Below are 16,415 nucleotides of genomic sequence, written 5' to 3' on the forward strand. Positions count from 1 at the left end.
TATCAGTTGGCCAATTAATTTCTTTCTATTTATAGTAGAGACGGGGTCTCGCTCTTGCTCAGGCTGGTTTTGAACTCCTGACCTTGAGCAATCCGCCCGCCTCGGCCTCCCAAGAGCTAGGATTACAGGCGTGAGCCACAGCGCCCGGCCTTTGCTGAAATTTTGAAGCTTTATACTACTGGGGACTCTTCCATGTCTTTAATGCTAGTTTCACCATCAGGATCAGTAGCTAGAGGCTTGGTACTGGAGTGTGTGTGTGTGTGTTTAAATCTTTGGGGCGGGGCAGGATTCCACAATGCTTACACAGGTAAAGTACACAATAAGCGGTTGTGAACTGCAGGCTGTTTATGCATTTTGATGATAATGATGTCACTTCTAGTGACACATATCTCCTTCTGATTGGAGGCTAAATCAGAGCAGAGAGTTTAAAGTGAGTGCTAACAACTTGCTAATAGTTCTAATTGGTCTTTCAATGGTGTGTGAATTACTCTGAGTAACCAGCTTTTCTAGATCTGAAAATTATGGCCCTTAATTGTATCTATTTATTTTTTCTTTGGGTTTCTCCTTAGGATATGTATTAATATTTTCTTTTATCTCATATTTAAGAGCTGGGTAGATAGAAGATGAAAGCGTGGAACATCATCACTTGAAGCAAGAAGTGATAAGAGCCTTTCACCAGAGAGAAACTCAGAATGAAGCAGAGAGAAGGTGAATCCAAACGCCATTCAAAGATAGGCCGAGCGTCTCAAGGTGTCGCTTCCTCCCATTTCTGTTCCATGGCTTTTGCACGCCCCAGATATTGGAAGTCAGCTTTCTGGCATGGAGTTCCTTTCTCCTAAGTCACAAGACAGCTCCACCACTGTGGGAGTAACCAATAATCCCCAGATGCTCAAGTCATTTGGGTCTTACTGATGTCTGCTTAGAGTATTGCTCTGTTTCTAGCGTATAGACGGTATTGTCATTTCTCGCATTGGCCTCATCCCACCAATCAGCTGTAAGCTCTATGGTGACAGGAGGCCTTGCTGTCCCTACAGGGCTCAGGCTCAGTACATCCTTCGGGGTTGATGGATCAATCAAATAAGTCACTATGTGCATTTCTCTTAGTAGTGATGGAAAGCAAATATTGACATCCAGAAATTTCGGTGTCTGTGTGACACAGCAAGAAGAATATAGCTAAAGGAAAAAAGGAGAGAGAGAGAGAGAGAGAGCTAGAAACAAAACCACATCATTTTTCATCCCTGGCTCAGCTTTATGCCTTTGAAAATGCCTTCTCCCTTCCCCACTCCTTTTCAGAAAGTGAAAGGACATTCAGGAGATAAACACAAGGAGTAAAGTTGCAGCTCTGTTCACCATAATTAAGCATGAATCCTTGAAACACCTAAGTCTAGCATAGATCGCACTATAGTTTTCAAAAGCTACATCAGTTCTGTTAGTATGAGCTGATTTCAGATATAATTGTTAAGAATTATTTTAAGAGTGAATGGAAAATACTGCTACCAAATTATTGTTTTCAAAATGTATTCTAAAAAGCAGAAAGGAAGGAATTGGAAAATCCCAAAACAAGAATTTCAAATAGTTTTGGGGTATTAGCATGTACCAGGCAATTTTCTAAACTCTCCTGCATGTTTTAACTGATTTAAGCCTCCCAACAATGTTAGGAAGATGGTATCATTATCTATATTTTCTAAAAGGGAAATCCAAGGAACAGCAAGGTTAAGTAAGTAGGCCAAAGCCAAGGCTACCCAGCTAACAAGTGGCAGAGCTGGGATTTGATCTTAGTGTTTAACCGCTACACCATACTGATGGTGGCCTCCGAACCTTTGTGACTCTGGGCATAGAAAAGAACAATTTCAGCTCCTGGAATCTGCTGAATACCTTCAATTACACTTTCCTCCCTCTCTTTATTACCTGTGAGAGGCCAGAACAAAGAAAAGGTTATTAACACTCTTGGACCATGCCACCTCCTGGCTAATCAATAGCTTCCCCTCGGTCTCCTAGCCAGAAGACCATTAACCAAGGTTGGAGATTACAGAGCAAAGGTAGCTAGTAGGTTTGGGACAAAATAGCATTTCCATACTTCAGCACTTAGGTTAATTAGATCAGTCGTTGGTCCAAAATAACTCTGTTGATGAAGAACAGTTCTGCCGTATTCAAAATGCCAAACGTCAATGGAAAGTGTTAATGTCAACACTTAAGATGCTTTCGCCAATTTGAAGTAGTGGTTTTATTAGCTTCCTCCTTTCCTCCTTGTTTGGTTCTACAACCCCAGCCCAGGCCTCAGACCCTTTCTTCTAAACTCTTAACCGTCACCTTGACTTCAGGCTCTCCGGTTGCGTCATCCTTCTTGTTGTCAGAGCCCTGTCACTAAAGCACAGTTCTCTTTTGGCGTAAAAGGCTCCAGCGCTTTGAAGAATCCAGAAACCGTTCACAATTATGACCCCTGACTACCTTTTTAGATGGATCTCCAGTTCCAAACAGTAACCGGATGAATGCGCCCGTCACCTGGCTGCCTTGCTGGTTCCCATCCGTATGCTGCTGGTTCCTACCCTGTGCCCTGTGCCTGCCCTTCCCTCTGTGTAGACTACTGGAACCCTACAGATTTGCATAGCTGCTGTCAGCCAGTCGCGCTCTCTCCTGCCCGTCTCTGGCTCTGTGGCCCTGAGCAAGCCATCCCCATGTCTCTGAGGTGCCAGGGCTCCATCTGCAACTATGTAGATGGAGAATTAGAAATAAAGGCCTGGCATTCCGCACATTTACGTAACAGATATGGGCGCTTTGTAAATGGCTATTATGTTAACCATTGTTCTTTGTGGTCTGGTTTAAATGCTATTTCCAAGTTCAAAATCTCCCCTGTCAGAATTGAGTTCTTCCTCTCTCACCTCCTACTGAGGTTTTGGGGTTTTTAAAAAAGCCTTAGATAAGCCTAAGCAAGAGCAAGACCCTGTCTCTACCAAAAACAGAAAAATTAGCCGGGCATGGTGGCACACACCTGTAGTCCCAGCTACTCGGGAGGCTGAAGCCGGAGGATCGTTTGAGCCTAGGAGTTTGAGGTTGCTGTGAGCTATGAGAATGCCAGGGCACTCTACCCAGAACGACAGAGTGAGACTCTGTCTCAAAAAAAAAAAAAAAAAGCCTTACAAATTTGGTTTATTTGTTATAGTAGTTAACCAATTCTGACTAAAACAAGGCAGATCTGTATTTTGTCAATTTTGTAATTCAGTGTGTCTAGTGTATTTACATGACTGTGCAACCATTACCACTAATTCTGGAACATTTCTATCGCTTCAAAGGATAGGAGGGTTCCAACTTCTCCATATCCAAAAAAAAGATACCTTTTTTTTCTTTTTTTCATTAGTAGAGATAGGGCTCTTGGTCAGGCTGGTCTCAAACTCCGGACCTCAAGTGATTCCCCCACTTCGGCCTCCCAACCTCATAGACAGTGTTATTGGCTGTCTTTTCCAGCTGTTCTGGTAGATGTGAAATAATATCTTATTATGGTTTTCATATGCATTTCCCTCGTGACTAACCATGTTGAGCATCTTTTTATGTGCTCTCCTATAGAAGTTTGCTAGTAGTTTCATGATGACAGTGGCTATAGCCAGCATTTGGTACCTTTTGCATGTCCTACACTTCTTAGCTCCTTAGCTCAAAACTTTGTTTTGTGGGCCTCAAGATGTGTTTATTGAACTAGTTATTTACTCCTGGTATGACTCACTAACTAGGTATCCTGATGTGAACTGACTATAACATAAAAGAGAGAGCATTTAAAAAGTTTGGAGAAAAGAATAGAGCAAAAAGTCAAAGACTATGATGCATATTATTCTGAAAGAATCCAAGTTATATGTCAAATAATGATTTTCAACTATTACAAATGTTGTAGTGTTTCTACCAGCGAGTCCTCATTCATAGTACTTTTTTCCTTGACTACCTGGGCAGATTCAAAAAAAGAGATATTATTTAAAAATTAAAATTTTTTTGTTTAAAATGAGAAAAAAAAAAAAGAATTATACCGGGAAAAGTAATTTTTAGCCCATGATGGTAATTGGAGCACAAGGGCTTAACTCCCCTATGTTCCCTCAAAATCCACTCCCAGAGGAGTGAAAACAATTAGGGGGAAATCTGTTACCATCCTAGAAGCTCAATTAAGATGCTATTCCAGAAAATATAAAAAACATGTGTCAGATACTCTCTTTCAATGAAGTGAGATTCATCTGAAAGAAACGAAGGGCCAACCTCGATTCTCGCTAAATGCCAGAGGACGACCCAAGGCGCAAGGGAAGGGGGCCTGCGGTGGCCTCTCGCTGCAGCTCTGGAGAGGCTGGGCCCAGAGCGGCCAGGGAGGAGGGAACAGGCGCCTGCCACATCCCTCAGGGATGGCGCCAAACAGCAAAGCTCAAAGTGCGGATCCCACAGCAGTGCCAGGCCCAGTTGCCTAGGGGGGATTGTGGCATAGAGGGCCCAGGTCAGCTAAGGGTGGGTCACCTCACAACAGCCTCCACTGAGCAGCTACTCAGTAGGGGACTGTCACTCTGCCGGGGCTGCCTACCTCCCTTAGAGACCCGTGTTTGACTTCCATGTCCACCTTGTTTGCCTACTTACCTGGTATGAACTGAACGCTTCTTTGCACCCTAAAGAATGTGCATAGTATTTGGCTTTTTTTTTTTTAATTGTAAGGAATAGAGGTTTAATCATACTAGCTTGAGTCAGAGGGACCTGGAAGAATTAGTGTAATTACTCTCTGAAGCATCCTGGGAAGTAGAGTCCTGGAAATTCAAGAACAGAAAGCCTAGATCGGCCAGCCCCTGTGGACACCAATGCAATGGACCCTCACAGCCACCCTCAGCCGCTGTGATGCCACACTGTGATTCCATGTAGCTTCCGTCAGTGGGTCCCGCTGTAAAGAACTGTAATGCTGGTGAGCAAGGGTGATATTATTAGTGGCAAGACATCAAAAATACTCTAATTTATCAAAATATATATCATTCACAAGTTTAAATATTTTATTAATAGTAAAAATTGACGTTGCAACACACCACACCATAGTTCAAGATCATTTTGTTTCTGAAGTTTTCATTCTATTTTTGTAATAAAACACCATGGCCCAAGGAAAAAGAATTTTTTTTCTAGTGTGGCCTATTCTGCTCATGGCAAGCTCATTCAGCACTTCAGCTTATATGATAATTAATATATTTGGAGGTTGCCCTTTTTTCTTTAAGTACATATATGTTTATAAAGAGTTTTCAGAGGAGTGATGACTCTCCTCTGAGTCATAAATAATTATAAGTAATGAAAGGATGGATAGACCCTAAGACCTAGGTGGGCAGGTACAGATGCTGGTGTTCTAAGGATGGGAGAAAGGAGCACCTATTTTAAGTCTTTGCTCTCTTGCAGGGAATATTCTGGCCATACTTCTTCTAGATTGACTAAGAGTCTTTTAGGTACTAGAGATGGTTTCACCAGCAGCCTTGAGAATGAGCCTGCGACCTCCAAGGAGGGAGAGCACCAGTGACCCAGGGCCCCAGCACTGTGCTCTGAACCCCATCGGCGTGTCTGCGCAGAGCCCACACTTCGTACCTCCTCCCAGCCGGGAGGACCAGGTACAGCAGGTGTCCGAGGCAGACCCATTCCTAGAGACCCAGGATTCCTGCAGCTTTGTGCCCTACGTCTCTCCTGTGCTTTGCTCAACATTCCTCAGGCTGCGTGGCAGCCTTCTTGTCCTTCCACACAACTTTCCTTCAGGAAAGCTCAGACTTGCTCTCCCAGTCTTCTCCGGGTCCGTCCCTATTTTCTTTCCCACAAGCATTTCTCTAATAAAATCCTTGCACATTTAATTCCTTCTTGACATTTCCTTCTCAGAGGACCCAAACAAACACAGCTTCCCAGCAGTCTTGAAATCCTAAACCTCACTGTCTCCCTCTCTCTTTTCTCTGCCTCACCGTCTTCATCTCCACCAAGGAGTATCAGCTAAAACAAAAAAGTTAGAATGGATTAAAGGACAGACACCCCATTGGAGTTCCAGGTTTTATGAGGTAATAGCTACGTGTCACCTATTCAGATTCATGCTCTCTATTAGGGTGTATATTTCACCCCAGCTTCCGGAAGTTTAGATAAATTTCTACTGAACACACATTCACCAATAAGACCAGTATCTTCTGATAGAAATATAATGTAAACTACACACATAATTTTAGATATGTTGGAAAATAAAAAGAAACCAGTGAAATTACTTTTAATAATAGATCGCATTTAACCCAATATATCAAAATACTATCATTTCAACATGGAATCATATAAAATTATTAATGATATATTTTTACACTTTGTTTATAGTATGTCTTTGAAATCCAATATGTATTTTACACTTACAGAATGTCTTGATTCAGCCTAACTATATTCCAAATGCTCAGTAGCCCATGTGGCTAGAGGATGTCATATTGGGTGGCAAAGAACTGGACTCTAAGTGCCTTGAACACAGTAGTGACTTTTTTCCTAATTTTGGAATTTTTTTAATTTCTTAAAATTTTCCCAATATTCCTACTAGGAAAGCAACCAGGAGTGTAACGGACTTTTAGCAGGTGCTTCATAAATACTTGTTAATTGGTTATCTGTACATGAAATGGTATGGAATGTGCATGATGTAAGTGTCCCTATCCCCTTGCCTATAAGGATCTGGGGGTACTTGAGTGACAGGGCAGGCTCAGCTTTAGGTGGCCACTGTCATCTGCGAAAGTGAATCTCATGTGCTTTATCAAGAGAGGCCAGAAATCTGGATTTTTACATAAAATCTTCTAATTTTTAATAACAGCAATTAATTCAAATTTAAGGAGTGTATGGGTCAGTGCTAACTTGTGAAAAACACACATTTCAGACTAGTATTTGCCTCTGTATGTAACTCCTTTAATGGCTGGCAAAAATACAGTGACAAGCTAATTGGTATTGGTAAGACTATTAAAATCATGAAATTGTCATATTGCCTTTTGGGGGGGGGGGCAGGGCAGTGTCCTATGTTCTTAGAAACTTGGGTTAGGCTATTTCAGAAATATTAAAATCCTGTGGTTTTAGACTATGATTTCTTTATCTCCCCCCCCCACACACACGCAGAAATAGATCTTTCTTTACTATTCCCCCATAGATATTTAGTTGGATGAGCCACAAGACCTTTAAATTTGCCTGACATCACCATTGCTGACAGAAACCATGGGGCAGAAAATGCTTACTGTATTTAAATGTGATAATGGCAAAGTCCTTTCCACTCTCTGCCTCGAAAGAGGTGTGACCTTTTGTTGGCAGACAGAGCCTGTCAGGAAGTCACCTTGTGAAGCACTGTCACAGCAGGACAGCTGCCACCCACGCTCCCCTGGGTTTGCAAGAGGTTCCCAGTGGCCAACGAGCTACCCCGTGGCTCCATAAGCATTCTGGACGCAGTCCCCAGCGTCCTCCAGGTTGACTAGCACATTCCCGCGGGTGGCGGGCGGGGTCAACGCTGAGCGGGCAGCTCTGGGCTGGGAGCGGAGCTACCACTTCCACTGCACGTGACTCCTCTGAAGACAGACAGCCCACAGCGACACACCTCTGCAAAGAGTGTTGGGACCAAGGTTCCCTTCACCGCTGGGACTGGCCTGCTGTCTCTTCTTCTCAGGTATTATGCGGGAGAGGGCATAAAGCGAGTCAGCTGAAGATTCAGGATTTAGACCCAGGGTGTTCTGATAGATCTTCCTTCATGCTCACGAGGCAGAGGAGCTGGCCTGCACATGCCGTCCTCAAGGCTGTCCTGCTCTGCTTCCCCACGGCCATGGCATATGGAGGTGGCACAGGAACCGCTACAGCAGCTGGTATGCACTGGGGCTCTCTGCCCGCTTGGCACAGCGCTCGTTGACTCGAATCATTCCTACGTGAGCCTCATAGCATCTCCATGAAGAAGATGCTGGGATACCCATGTAACAGACAGGGACACGGAAGCTCATGGAGTTTAGGTCACTTATTCAAAGTCCCAAAGCTTGTAAGTAGCAATCCAAATTTGAACCCGGGTTTATTTTTTTTTAATATTTATTTATGATCACACATCCTTCCTACAAGGATTGGAGGTTGGTACTGTTAGCAGCAATGAATCACAGAAGATACTTTTATAAGAACTGGTTCTAGTGGAAAGGGAGGCAGGGAGGGAGGATTGAGGACAGGAACATCTAAACTGTCCTACGACAGGAGTCGACACATCTAGACTAGTCTGTGACAAAGACTAATTTAATTTAGATTGTTAACTGTAAATCAGGTAATATGTTCCTGGGTTGCCCAATCTTGGAATCATCAATCACTGCTCCTCCCATTGCCACACTGGTTCATCCAGGCAGAACTTACTCTTCTTAAATGTGCCCCTCTTCTCTGCTCTTGCCACTGCTCGGTTCAGGGCCTCAGCATCTCTTGCTGAATATCAATGTGGTTTCCAGACACTTCTTTCCCCTTTGACCCTTTTCCTCCACACTGTCACCAGAATCCTGTTATTTTTTTTACCTCCTAAGTAAGTCTTCCTTTCCATTCCCTCTCTGTTTGTTCCAGCCCAGACCCTACCATCCCTTGCCTGGCTGTTGTGGCCATCTAACCTGTCTCCCTGCCCCTGGCCTTGCCCCACTCAAACCCATCTTCTACACACTAATCACAAAATACCAATTCTTTCCTTAAAACTACCAAAGGATACTATCAACAAAGTGAAAAGGCAATGTGCAGAATGGGAGAACGTATTTGCAAATCATGTATCTGAAAAGCAATTAATATCCAGAATACATTAAGAACTCCTACAACTCAACAGCAAAGAAGCAAACATCCTAATTTAAAAATGGGCAAATTTCTCTAAAGAAGATATACAAATGCCCAATAAACACATGAAAGAAATGCTCAACATCAACTAGTAATTAGGGAAATGCAAATCAAAACCACAGTGGAATACCACTGCATTGCCATTAGAATGGCTACTACCAAGCCCACTCTCCAAAAACAAAAGTGAAAATAACAAGTGTTGATGAGGATATGGAGAAATTGGAACCTCTGTGCATTGCTTGTGGGAATGTAAAACGGTGCAGCTGCTGTGTAAAACAGCTAACTATTCCTCAAAAAGTTAAATGTATACAACCTATCAATTCCACTTCTAAGTACATACCCCCCAAATTGAAAGCAGGGATTCAAACAGAGACTCGTACAGCAAATGTTCATTGCAGCATTATTCACAATAGCCAAAAGGTGGAAACAACGCACATGTTTATCAATAGATGAATGCATTAACGAAATGTGGAATTTACACAATGGAATATTATTCAGTCTTAATAAAAGAATGAAATTCTTATACATACTACAAATGGATGAACCTCAAAACCATTATGCTAAGCCAGAACTGAAGGGCAAATATTGTGTAATTCCTCTTATTGGAGATACCTGGACTAGGCAAATTCATAGAGACAGAAAGTAGAATAGTAGTTACCAGGGCCTGGGGCCGGGGAGAGAGAGAAGAATGGGGATGTGATGTTTAATGAGTAGCATTTCGGTTTGGGATGATGAGAAAGTTTTGGCAATGGCTGGTGGTAATGATTGCACACCATTGTGAATGCACTTAATGCCACTGAATTGGATATTTATAATAGTTAAAATGATAAATTTTATATTATATGTATTTTACCACAATAAAAAATATTATTGACTGCCAACAGGATGGAATCCAGACTGCTTAGATTGGCCAATAAGGCCCTTCATGCCCTCGCTTCTGCCAATCCCTCCGCCTTCAGCTCCCATGTCTCCCTGCCTGGCCCTTCCCAGTCTAGCCACGATATGGCACTTGAACGATCCCCTTGCACCATGGCGACCCATGCCTCATCCTTCCTTCAAATCTCAGTTGAGACCTCCTCCCCAGAAAGAACCCCACTCCACCCCTTGACCCCTTGCTAAACTTGGCACCTTCCCTCTTGCTTTCTGTGTCACTTAGACAAACTCCCGCTCATCCCTCAAGATGGAATGTTGTTGTAGTGCCCCTACGAAGCCCAACTTCCCTTTCCCAGGTAGAGTTGCTTCCCCCAGCGTCGTGGTCCCAAACTTCTCGACGTTCTTTTCCGTTTGTGTGGCAGGTGTTCTTTCAGCTCTGTCACTAGCCTGAGAGCTCCTCAAGGGAGCACATCATGGCACCCAGCATGCAGCAGGATCATGGAGTCTCACTCAGTCTCACTCACAAGGCTCACTCAGATCCCCTTGCAGGATAAGCGAATAGCTATGCATGGGCCACTGCTTTTAAATTTGGACATGGGAAGAAAAGGCCTTTGTTCTCTGGGGAAGTAGAGGAGGAATTACTGTACTTTTGTCACCAAAGACCACAGTGGCCTATTTCCAACTTATAAGAAAGTAAACTCTTGAGGACATGCATGCTTTTTATGATTTTGGTTTTGGTTGATTGGTTCTCTTTCAGCTTTAAGGCTATAACATGAACACCTTAATCAGTTGCCATTACTTCTAGCTTTAAGAAGAAAAATACTTAAAAAAAAAAAGAAAGAACTTTTAATAAATTCCATAAAATGTGATTCTTTGGAGAGGGATATTTCATTCAAACCGTGCACCATATCCCTACCTAAAGCCATTCGCATTTTTATCGCCTTGTATGAGCCAATCTCTATCTTCCTAACATAAATCCTTATATCATTCCATATCATTGCTCACTACTGTTTTCTACTGTTCCCACCATGGTCAAATGCTTACCACAGCCAAAGTCATTCTGAACTGTAAACCTCCAGGAAAGTCTAACACAGAAAGAAAAAATAATAAGTACAAATTCTGAATGCTTGTCATTCCAGGCACTGCCCTCGCTATACTACGTAAGGCAGCGGTATTAGTTTGCTGCAAATGCCCTAACCAAGTCCTACAAACTCAGTGGCTTACACGACAGAAATGTATTGACTTTGGGTTCTGCAGGCTGGAAGGCCGAGATGGAGTTGCTGGTGGCATTGGCGCGAGTCCTTCTGGGGGCCGTGAGAAGGGACGTGTGCTGCGCCTCTTCCCCAGCGTCTGGTGGCTTGCCGGCGTTCCTTGGCTTGTAGAAACATAACTCTTAATCGTCACATGGTGTTTTCCCTGTGCAAGTGTCTGTCTCCATATTTTCCGTTTTTGTAAGGACACCGGTCATACCGGAGTAGCGCGGACTTACTGGAACAGGGTAATTACATCTGTGATTATTTCCAAATAAGGTCATGTTCTGAGGTGCTGAGAGTTAGGACTTCAACATATGAATTTGGCGGGGGCACTATTCCACCCATGATGTAACTTCATTTAACCTTCCCAACAGCCCATTGAAAAATGTGCTGTTGTCCCCATTTGCAGAGGGTGAAATTTAGGCTCCATGAGATAAAGTAGGTAACCCAAACTAGAACGATCAGTGAGCAACAAGCTGGGTTTGGAGACATGGTCTGTCTGATTCCGGAGCCCGGACTCTTCTCATTATGTAAGCAAACCACCTTTATCTACAGTCTCTGCCTTTGTCCTCCTAGGCTTAGTAAATATCTGTCACCTGGTTGAGCCTGGGCCTTTTCACTATTACATAATGATTTAGCTCCATTTCAAGATGTTTACTGAGTGCCTGCTACTGTAAGTAAGAATTTCAGGCACTGAATCATTCAAAGACGACTTGAAACATGGACCAGGCTTCAAGGCACTTAAAATTTAATGGAAGAGACAGACAGACGTATAAGCAAGTTACTATTTCATAAGGAAACATTAAGTAAGTGTTAGGTAGAGATCCAAGCAACTCCGCTGGGGAGGAATTAATAATACTAATGTTGGGATTCAGCCAATAATTTTGCTATTCTCGCATGGATGACCAAGGACAGCAGGAAGCACATGTAATACACGTTTCCTTTGCTCTTGCATGCTCTTCTCCTTCATGGGACTACGGCAGAAGTGTTTTCCACTGAAGAATTAATTTCCAAAGCAGAACTAGCTTCAGAGAAGCCTGGTCTCAGCACGATGCTCCTCTCTCTCTGTTGGGGTCATTCAATCTCTCTAGGTGAGTAGGATCTGGTTCTTGAGACATTTAATCTTAGCACGAAGCAGCCTCCCTTCTCCGAGACACATGATGAAGTTTCCACAAGAAAGCAGGAGGACATTTGCCCCTGTGCCCAATATCACCCTGAATATTACAAACGTGCCCTTCTCTGGGGGGAAGTCACCCAGGAAGGCAAACAAAGCCAATCTTTGCTTTACCCCAGCCACCAAAGTCGGTCTGCTAGATGAAATATTTCCAACAAAGGCACTTCTTCAAAGCGATGCTGTATACAGTCCCGTGCCTTTGAAGTTGTCCAATAAACTAGTTGCTATAGAACTGCCATGACTGCACAACCGTCTGAAAATGCACACACACACACACACACACATACGCTCCAGTGCATCGGAGACATGTAACCAACAATGATGGAGTTCTTTGGGCTTCAGAGAAAAAAATCTTCTTGCAAACATGAAAATAATGGTTTTAAAATAGTCACAGGATTAGATTACTTAGATTCCAAAACTTCCAGAGAGAGCAAGCATGAGGATCAGAGCAAGAGAGAAAGAGAGAGGGTGCTGCATTCTTAAAAAGGGAGCTACAATACTTTTTACTCTTTGGTTTTAACTAGATGTGGCAGAAAAAAGCTAGTTAGTATTTGCGGGTCTATCTCAAAAATAGAGCCCTAAGTGTCTTCAAGTTGTCTAAATCCTCCTTGAAGGGTTTCTTTCTTTCTTTCTTTCTTTCTTTTTTTTTTTTTTTTTTTGAGACAGAGTCTCACTCTGTTGCCCAGGCTAGAGTGCCGTGGCATCAGCCCAGCTCACAGCAACCTCAAACTCCAGGACTCAAGTGATCCTCCTGCCTCAGCCTCCTGGGAAGCTAGGACTACAGGCATGTGCCACCATGCCTGGCTAATCTTTTCTATTTTTAGTTGTTTGGCTAATTTCTTTCTATTTATAGTAGAGACGGGGTCTCGCTCTTGCTCAGACTGGTCTTGAACTCCTGAGCCCAAGCAATCCTCCCGCCTCGGCCTCCCAGAGTGCTAGGATTACAGGCGTGAGCCACCACGTCCAGTTGAAGGGTTTCACTCATGCATTCATACGACAAACATTTATTGAATGCCGATGATGCGTGAAGCACAGGATGTAGAGAAAAGCTTTTGAGGAGCTCAGAGTAATGGCGACAGCAATGACAATGTCAACGTTAACAACAGCAAACAGAAAATAAAAACGCCAGCACCTGAAGTCCTGTCTTTTATGTGTCGTGTCTGGTATGGACAGGACTATCGTTCTGTTTTGGGCTGATATAATAAGAGAGTTAATGACTTAATCAGGTCCACACGGAGAAGAGTGGTAGACAGAAAGTACTCAGCGAGACCCAGCCTTGTGGTGGAAACAAGCTATGTCGTCGATAAGGGAGAAAACTAAGACAGGAATGAGTAAAAAAATCTTTCTCCCAACAAAAACATCCCCAGTACTAAGGTATACGTTCTTACAGTAATCGGACATTAACTATAATATGAGATTAGCTCACATTTGGTTTTATAGCTAACAGACGTATTAGTTAGGTTGCTTTTGGCTGTAAGAACAAAAAAATCCACCAGAAGTGGCTTAGATGATAAGGACATTTATTATCTCATATAACAATAAAGTCTTGAGGTCAAGTGGTTTTGGGGTTTTTAATGAAGTAGCTCAAAGAGTTCACTGGGGATCCAGATTCTTCCTGTCTGTGGTGGTTAATTTTTGTATCAACTTGACTGGCTAAGGGACACCCCGATACGTGGTTAAACATTGTTTTTGGGTGTGTCTGTGAGGGCGTTTCTGGAAGAGGTTAGCGTTTGAATCAGTGCAACTGAGCACAAAGATCCGCCTCACCAGTGTGAGTAGACATCGTCCAATCCACTGGGCGCCTGACTGAATAGAACGAAAAGTTGGAGAAACGGTGAATTCTCACTTCATGATCTGATCCATCCATCTTCTCCCGCCCTCTGACATTGGAGGTCCTGGTTCTCAGGCCTTGGGACTCTGGACATACACCAGCAGCCACCCTGGTTCTCGGGTCTTCTGCCTTGGACTGGGGTTGTGTCACCAGCTTGCCTGGTTCTCCAGCTTGCAGACGGCAGATGGTGGAACTTCCAGGCCTCCATAATTGTGTGAGCCAATTCTTATAATCAATCTCCTCTTATATATCTATCTATGTACTATTGGTTCTGTTGTTTCTCTGGAGACCCTGACTAATACACCCTCTTTCTATCACACCATCCTCACTGCGCTGGATTTTGGCTCCAGACATATTCTTTCATGGTTGCAAGATGGCTACGACAGCTCTAAGCATCATATCTTCATAAAAGTACGTCCATTGGCCCAAGAAGAAACCTCTTTCTTTGCATTCCTTTCGAACAGCAAAGAGAACTTTCCAGAGCCTCCCCTTGCAGACTTCTTCTGAGGTGTCATTGGCCAGAACTGTGGGTCACATGCTTGCTCCTAAACCAAATCACTGACAAAGGAAATGGAATCACCATGATTTGTTTAACCCTAAAGATTCATTCAACCCCTGGGGCTGGAGAGGAGGCCTGCCCCCCCTGGAGAATACGGGCGTCTCTTTCCTGAGCGAAATGGGGCCACCTGCAGCAAAGAACCTGGGGCAGTAGTTGGTGGTGGGAGGGCATGGGTGCAAGGTCACGCAGAGGGGCTGCCCCAGCAGAGTCACCGAGCAGAAGCACCTGCAGGCAAGGAGCGACGCCGGTTAAGGGTCCTTCTCTGATGACCACTGGGCTTGACCTTGCTTCACGGATGAGCTGCTCTTACAGGAATGAGTTCTGCTGATCTTTAGGATCACTGCTAAGGACACACTGTGCTGTATATTCTGCTGCTTCATATTACACTGCCTTGACCCGAAGCCAAATTATGCATAAGAGTTCTAAAATGGTTCATGGCTTGGGCAGGCTAGCTTATGTCATTTGTCAAATGTGGTACTCTAGAATTATCTTACCAGTATAAAACCATACAAAGGCTTTTCCACAGAATATTTATAGGAAAAAAAATGTGCTTTTAAAATAAGAATGAAACACCCTACAACTTACTCCAGGTTTAACCTCAGTGAACAAAGAAATTCAGGTGGTGCTCCCACCTGAATGGGTCCTTTTTTGTAAAAGTGAAATTATGAGCTTCTTAGAAATGGAGAAGTTCACTTTTTATATGCAAATTACTCAGAGGTAGATGGGACCATATAAATATCCTTTTAAAAAAAGTTTCCAGTATACCTAACACACTGCATTATATGTAATACTGAATAGCTATCTTTTGATTAGTTGATTGTCGTGAGATTCCTTCAAGAAATTATCAAAACAAGAAGACTCTAGAGTGTTGTATATCTTGGCAATATTATTAGCACTAAATCTTCCTTTGCAGATGCAAAAGCTATCTCCAAAATTTATACCAACAGTTCTCCACTGTGGCTGTGCATTGAATCACCTGCAGAGCTTTAGATAACACTGGTGGCTTGGTCCCACCTCCAGAGTTTCTGGTTTGGTATGGGGGAAGCCTGGGCATTGAAATGCTTTAAAGCTCTCCAGGTGTTTCTAAATGCAGCCAACGTTGACCACCTGCGTCAGAGTCACTTTGGGGCATATTACAACACAGACCTCTAGGCCCAACTTGAGAGTTTCTGATTCAGTACGTTTGGGGTGGGGGCCAAGAATCTGCATTTTTATGAAGATCCCAAAAGACGTCACTGCCGTTGGTCAGGGAACCACACTTTGAAAATGACTGCTCTGCAGCAGGTTTCAACGAACCAAAGGTTATGGGTCCACTCTGGTTGGAGGCTTGTTTTTTTTATAGCTCCTAAGCTAAGAATAGTTTTACATTTGAAAGGGGTTGTAAAGAAACAAAAATAAAAGAGTGACAGCAGGGAAGACAAAGAATAATATGCTACAGAGCCCCTGTAGCCTGGGAAGCCAAAAATCTCTAATATCTGGCCTTGTACAAAAATGCTGGCTGCCCCCTGCTCTAGAGGATAATGGGATCGGATAGAAAAAAGTAAGATTCATAAAGGGGAAGAGACAAACTTTTGTGGAAAAATTTGTTCTGATAGGCATGGGGGAAACTCTAACGGTAGTGGAGAGATAATTAACCCCCTGCTATGTGCCAGGGGAGTGGCATGGTTTTGCTTAATCCTGACAATATGGTTATTATCACTCCCCTAGGTCAGAAAATTAAAGCTCAAGAGATAGTATAGTATATAATATACTATATAGTATATATCCTAGTATATAAAGCTAGTAAAGCTACGACAAAGATTTCTACCAACCGCCCTATATCTTAGGAAAAACTTAAGATTCTGTTTAGAAGTGGATGTAACTCACAGAGTGAGTCTAAAATTATAATAAGCATCTGGTTTTTTTCCCAGTGGT

Source organism: Microcebus murinus, chromosome 23 (genome assembly GCF_040939455.1).
Source record: "Microcebus murinus isolate Inina chromosome 23, M.murinus_Inina_mat1.0, whole genome shotgun sequence".
In the NCBI taxonomy this organism is placed as follows: Eukaryota; Metazoa; Chordata; class Mammalia; order Primates; family Cheirogaleidae; genus Microcebus; species Microcebus murinus.